The sequence below is a fragment of the Haemaphysalis longicornis genome, unplaced genomic scaffold (assembly GCF_048455015.1).
Source record: "Haemaphysalis longicornis isolate Haplotype H1 unplaced genomic scaffold, Haemaphysalis longicornis Haplotype H1 scaffold_8, whole genome shotgun sequence".
NCBI classification, from domain to species: domain Eukaryota; kingdom Metazoa; phylum Arthropoda; class Arachnida; order Ixodida; family Ixodidae; genus Haemaphysalis; species Haemaphysalis longicornis.
In genome coordinates, this window is record NW_027526445.1 from 166,495,036 (window position 1) to 166,501,175 (window position 6,140).

Sequence of the window (6,140 nt, forward strand, 5' to 3'; positions counted from 1 at the left end):
CAGCCAACGGAGCCAAACGCGTCGCTACATGTCTGGATCGCTGGCGCCTCGCTATCAGCGTGATTCAAACTTCGGTGGCGGCAGACTAGGCATGCTTCAACTTGTACGAAGAACGCGGAAGCCGCTGCGGAGACCTCTTCTTTCCACTCTCTCGGACTCAGCGTGCGCCGCTACTACCGACCGCTCAGGAACTCTGGAAAGAGCGTTGTGTGTGTCTGTGACGTTCGTGGCGTGTACACAATCTAGAGGGAACGCCTACTTGACCCTTGGCGCCCTGGGTATAAATAAGAACACCAAGCGCTGTAGTTCGTTCCTGTTTGAGCAGTGAATCAATGCTGTCACTATGCTGGAGTCCTGTACTGTAACCTCGCCCGTCGGGGCATTGCTCCTGTCTGGCCTCGGCCCATCTGTCGCCATGAAGTAAACAAGTTTGCATTCGCCTTCTGGTCTTCGAGGCAGCGACATTGGCTGGCCGCTCGCTTCACCACGCTACTACGCGCATGTAGGAGGCGACGGAGCTCGGCTCGTGTACGCCTTCCCGTATGCAGCAACGGGTTGTCAGCGGTGGGATGACAACGTCGCAACAGCGCGCGTACACATGTGCACCGGCAGTGGTGCGACGAGAACGGTGACGTCACGAGAGTCCTTTTGCCAATGCGGCCGCCCTCTGTATTCGTTCAGTCGAAACTGAAACTGACACCAATAAGCGAGGCTGCGAATAATCATTTATGCTGCAATCGACCGTCTAAGGTTCCATTCTTTGATCAGTGGGATGGTAGGCACCCATTGGAGCGAAAAAAAATATTGCGAAAATTTCGTGTCCGTACTCCTTTAACAAAGGCGGCCATTTCCTTGACAGGGCAAAACAACTATTTTTCGCAGAATGAGGCCCTTAAGGCCTTCGCGCTAAACCACGGGAGTCACGGCGGCGCAAGTTAGGAAAATAGTCCTAAGGGGTATTTGCAGCATGTCTCCAACAGTATACATCATGGTGAAACTTCATCCTTTGCGTACGGGATGCCCAGGGCGTTTCAGAAGACAGAAAAAGGGATGGCGCGCAGGAAGACTGTGGTTAACAACAAAAACTCTTCCCTTGAGAAAACAGGCAGGAAAGCGGCTATCCCATGACTGAGCCCCTCAGGGCTTGCGTTTAGTGAGACCGACTCAATAATTTGGACACCGTCGTCTGCGTAGGTCCAGAGGGCGCAACTTTGCTCTCACACTGACTTATTTCTTAAGCGCACCCAAACGGGCCAGCTAAAACATGAAACTGCATGTCTTAGCTGAACCTTCAGGTAACTGCCGTGGGTGGAATTCGATTTACCAAGCTTAAATTCATCGCTTGTGGCTCAATCCATGGGTTTGAACATCGGTTTCGAACTGCAGCTACGTGAGTTTATAGGAGTCCGCTTCTAGAAACGCACGTACGAGTCCACTTGACGACTTGTCCTCGAGACCGCTAGTCTGGGGCATTACGCTTACAACCTAGCGATGCGCTACAAATCCCCCAATCGTAATAACCAATCTGCTTTCACACAGTTTTGTTTACTTAAAAGAAAATATACCCATTTATAGTATTAGGAATCATGATTACTGGAACATTCCATTTTGTCGCACGGAACATGGTCGCCAAATGCTCCGTTATGCTCTTTCGCACCTACTAAACAGGTTAAGAAGCCAAAACATTGAATTGTGTTCTCCGTGTAATCTTCGCAAAGTTTTTTTTCTGTATCGTAGGCCATAATGGAACTTCTAGAACTTGTGAAGTGCTCTCATTTAATCAGTTTGATTTTTTTTTTTTGTAGTACACAAGCACTGTGGACTTAGGTTGTATGATGTCATGTAGTCTCTGTAAAAAAAAAAAAGACATATCGTGTATTTTGTAGGGCCTTTTTAGCTACCCTGGAGAACTGTACAGCCATGATAGTCTGAAATGTTCGCTTATGTACAGCATATGTTGTGATGAACTGCTGTACCTGCTCTTCTTTGATGCCTTGTACAATGGTGGCTCGGGTTCTTTCAAGTGAAACTCTTTTCACTTTTCGCCTCAGCCAACTCGCATCTTATGATGTAAATAAAGAAATTGAAACTTGAACTATCAACATCCGGCTTTCTTTTAACACGTCCAGTACGAGCGCATGCAGGCGGAATTTTAGGAGGGGGGAGGGCACACGAAAAAGCAATAGACGAGTAGTTGCAGAATCAATTCCAAATTGAAAAGAAAGTACCCTGGACAATCTTGCTATGGATTCTTTCTTTTTGTTTTCGGTCCGCGCAAAATGGCCCGGGTGAGAGGCAGAAAATACAACATATGTACGTAGTTTTTTTGTTTTTTACGTCTGCAGGCAGCACTTCTTTAAATTGGCATTAAGACCAAATACAAGTTTTGTTTCTTAAAGGGACCCTGCAACACTTTGGATAAACGCTTTCACTCCTTCCTTCGCGTCTAGAAGCCCTGCGAAAACTATTTATCGCCAGCGCGGAGCGGCACTGCGTGGTTTGCTCATCGCAGCATATACGCCTTCCGTTTCTGCTTTGGTTTTGTGGCTCTATTTTTAAAGTTGCTTTCGAATGCGTTCATTGCTGCAACCGAAGGAAAACCGGCCAACAGTCGCTACATGCCTTAGCGACGTAATTCGAGCCGTCGAAGAACGCCGAGACCGGAAGGACCGAAAAATCGTTTGAGCGAGTTTCTAAGTTATCTGATGGGCATAGAGCAGTGATTTCTGGCTTAGGTACTTTTCGACCCCCTAATCTAAGTACTGGGGGTGTGTCGGGTGACTACGTTCTGCAAGCATTTAAGATTTCAAAAAAGGCTGAAAAAAGTGTTGCGGGGTACCTTCAAAAATTGCCTTTGTTTCGATAACCACGATTATAATTTTATCGCAAACGTCAGACAGATAATCGAGATACTAGGGGAAACTCACGAGACAATGCCGACTCTCCAGCCGCTTTCCGTCGACGTCACTATGACGTCACAGAATCTTGTTAGTGCGATTTGCGGTCGCCAACCGAGGCAACTGTCAGGTAACGTGACTGTGCGATTGCGGTGGAGCCTGTGGCTTCATTTGTTTGGGTCACTTCAATGCTAACGTTCAGTTAACGCACTGATTAATATGTTTTTAGTGCTGGATGATATTCAGGCCCCCCTCCCAATATTACGTGCACTGTAGCTCAAAATTTCAAAGTGTTTCAACGTCTCTTGCGCTTTCTGGATTAAAAAAAACTGTGGTTCATTCCTCTGTCATGGGAATCGGCAAAACACGACAGTGAAATGTGCAGCGAAATCTGACGCTGAGCATGATTTGCGGGTCGGGGGCTGTCTTGCGCGTGTGCTTGGCGAGCGACGTCCTGCTGGCGGGCCGCTTCGGCAAAGGTGTCCTGGCGTCGTTTCCGTGACGGATATGACGTCAGTGAAATCTTGGTGTATCCCGGCATAAAACAATTTCGTGTTGAAAATAAAAAACCCGAAAACGAACAACCCGAAGTATAACGTACTCTTTAGTACTAGCTTCCCCGCAAGAAGACCCTGTGTGCAGGGGTGCACCCTTTACAGGCTGCTTGCTTCATTGTACTGGCGTCACCTCCATGACGGATATGACGTAAGTGAAATCTTCGTGAATCCCGGAATGAAACACTTTCGCGTTGAAAACTTCTTTCAAGGCTAGAACGAAGCTGATTGAGTTACCAGCGGCTGGTTCCTTCAAACCGAACACTGTTTAATTTTGTCTTCATGGCCCCTTTAAAGATAACACACCGAACATTATCCTGCACTTCTATTTGTGTCGCGTTCTGAACTGGTTTAGTCTCGTCTTCCCCAAACCAGCATCGATCTCTGTAATCTGTGGCGGGAAGATTAGCGCGCTTGCACAGCAGCGTATAGCGAGTGGCGAACTCACAAAGATGGTGGTGGCGCTGCCGGGGGCGGTGACGACGCCGTGCAACAGCAGCAGCGCCCCCGCGAGCGAGTAGGCGAAGCTGACGTAGTGCAGCCACATGTAGGCGCCCAGAAGTGCCCTGGACGCGCAGGCACAGCAGCAGCAACGACGACAGCACCTGCGCGGAAAGGAGGCCCCGAAGGTGTCCGGTGAAGAATCGATAGTCGGGCTCGTTGGTGGTGGTGGTTTTCTTCCACGTCTTGAAGAAGCGTAAGCTCGACAAGGACACGGGAGGAAGAAGGGGGCAGACCGAAGCGCTGGTTCTGCTGTCCATTTTTCAGGCAAAACCAGCGCCGTGGTCTGTCTACTTCATCCTCCTTGTGTCCATGTTCGAGCTTGCGCTTCTTCAAGACGTGGAAGAGGGTGCGATGGTAAAACCACTCTCTCTCTCTCTCTCTCTCTCTCTCTCTCTCTCTCTCTCTCTCTCTCTCTCTCTCTCTCTCTCTCTCTCTGAGAGAGAGAGAGAGAGAGAGAGAGAGAGAGAGAGAGAGAGAGAGAGAGAGAGAGAGAGAGAGAGAGAGAGAGAGAGAGAGAGAGAGAGAGAGAGAGAGAGAAAAGACGTTTATTGTTTAGACAGGGTTTCGCGGTCATGCCTCAGTGATCCGGACGTACTGTTTCTCGGGGCCGGAGCGTGACCCTGCAGCCAGCAAGTCTGAACGGGAGTTTAGGATGTGTAGAGGAAAGCAATGCAATAGGGCGTCGGTACTGCGTACCTGACTCCGCAATAGGAGCAGAAGAGGGAGGGGCATAGTGTGGGTAGCAATGCCATAGGGTGTGTTCACAAGCGAATTAATACACGCTAACACACGTCTTAATCGCGGAATCCCTGTAAGCAATTGTTTAGTTACACTGCGTGCGGAATGGCGGGGTCGGTTCATCTTATTTGAGCGCAATGAAAGGTGCATAAAACAATGCCCAACACTTCTTCAGCAGCTGGCGCTTCTCAGGTTCAACCAAAAATGTCATCTTGTAGCGGTTTGCATGTTATCCAGTGACATTTAATGCATAAAAGTGGTTCATTACACCGCGAAATTCCTGCAACATTTTCTAGACAAGAAAATGCTGCAAACTTCTGCAAAATATGACGCTTTTTTTAATCACCCGGTTAAAAATCACGCAAAGTCGATGCTTCAGTTTCGTGTAAACGGTAGCTCGATTTTAAAATGACGGCTTGCGGAAACCGAATTCAATTTTTGACGTAATGGTCTTAAACCACATGATAAAAAGTCGAAGAATTTTATTGGTGGTTTTACTCAAAGCTTTTCAATCAGTAGCGCGAATCCAGCGTGACTGCGTATTGTGGTATAAAGGGGTAGGGTTTGGCTACGGCAAGGGGGGGGGGGGTAGGGATGTAGCACTTATTGTAATCTCATATACAGAGCAATAACCGCTCTCAAGAAGGTCGGCTTGTTGGTCTAGTTGGTTTAAGTTCCCGATGTCAAAAAAAGCCATGGTGTAAACCAGGGCATGTCTGGGTGTTCAGCGTTGGTGTTATTGTTGTGCTCACAACTGTCAATTGAGCACAACGCTCAACTCACAACTGAAAGATTATTAGAAATAAACACTTGTTTATACAAGAACGCCAACAATCACACGATGACATATCATGTCGAAAGGTGACAGTCGCATGTTCTAACCGCGCAAGCAATCCCGCGTGGGAGGCACTGCACCCGACAACTGATTACACTCTGCCACCGGACGACAAAAAATCGAGTGCCCTGTCCAGTAGCGAGGAGCCTCTTACGCACTCGCCCTCATTTTTTCTAATATGCGAACATGCTGGTGTTTTTGTTTGGCAACTACAGTCAGTAGTGTGGAGTTCAGCACTGCGCCCTCGTTTCTCCATCTGCTTATTTGCTTATCGCTGTCTTCGACCTCACTACCCCCTCTCCATCCAGACATTTGGCACCGCCCCTCTAGAGAGAGAGAGAGAGAGAGAGGGAGGGAGGGAGAGAGAGAGAGAGAGAGAGAGAGAGAGAGAGAGAGAGAGAGAGAGAGAGAGAGAGAGAGAGAGAGAGAGAGAGAGAGAGAGAGAGAGGGGGGGGGGGGGGGGGGGGGGGGCATTTTGATTGGGGAAACTGGCTTGGGCCGGGTGGCCACATCGGCGTCTCCAGTAGCTGTGGCGTACTGTGGCTGTGGCTGTGGCTGTGGCTGTGGCCAGTAGCTGTGGCTGGGATAGGGAGGAATGTTGTTTTCCCACAG

General features: G+C 48.8%; 1 long non-coding RNA gene across 1 annotated transcript in view; it reads right to left on the reverse strand.

Annotated features, from left to right (window-relative positions):
* Positions 1–4,050, reverse strand: part of LOC144148702 (uncharacterized) — an 8,720-nt gene extending 4,670 nt beyond the window's left edge. Inside the window, exon 1 of the long non-coding RNA XR_013318032.1 lies at positions 3,900–4,050. This is a non-coding gene — a long non-coding RNA (uncharacterized LOC144148702). The remainder of the gene's footprint in view (positions 1–3,899) is intronic.
* Between the last annotated feature and the right edge of the window lie 2,090 nt (positions 4,051–6,140).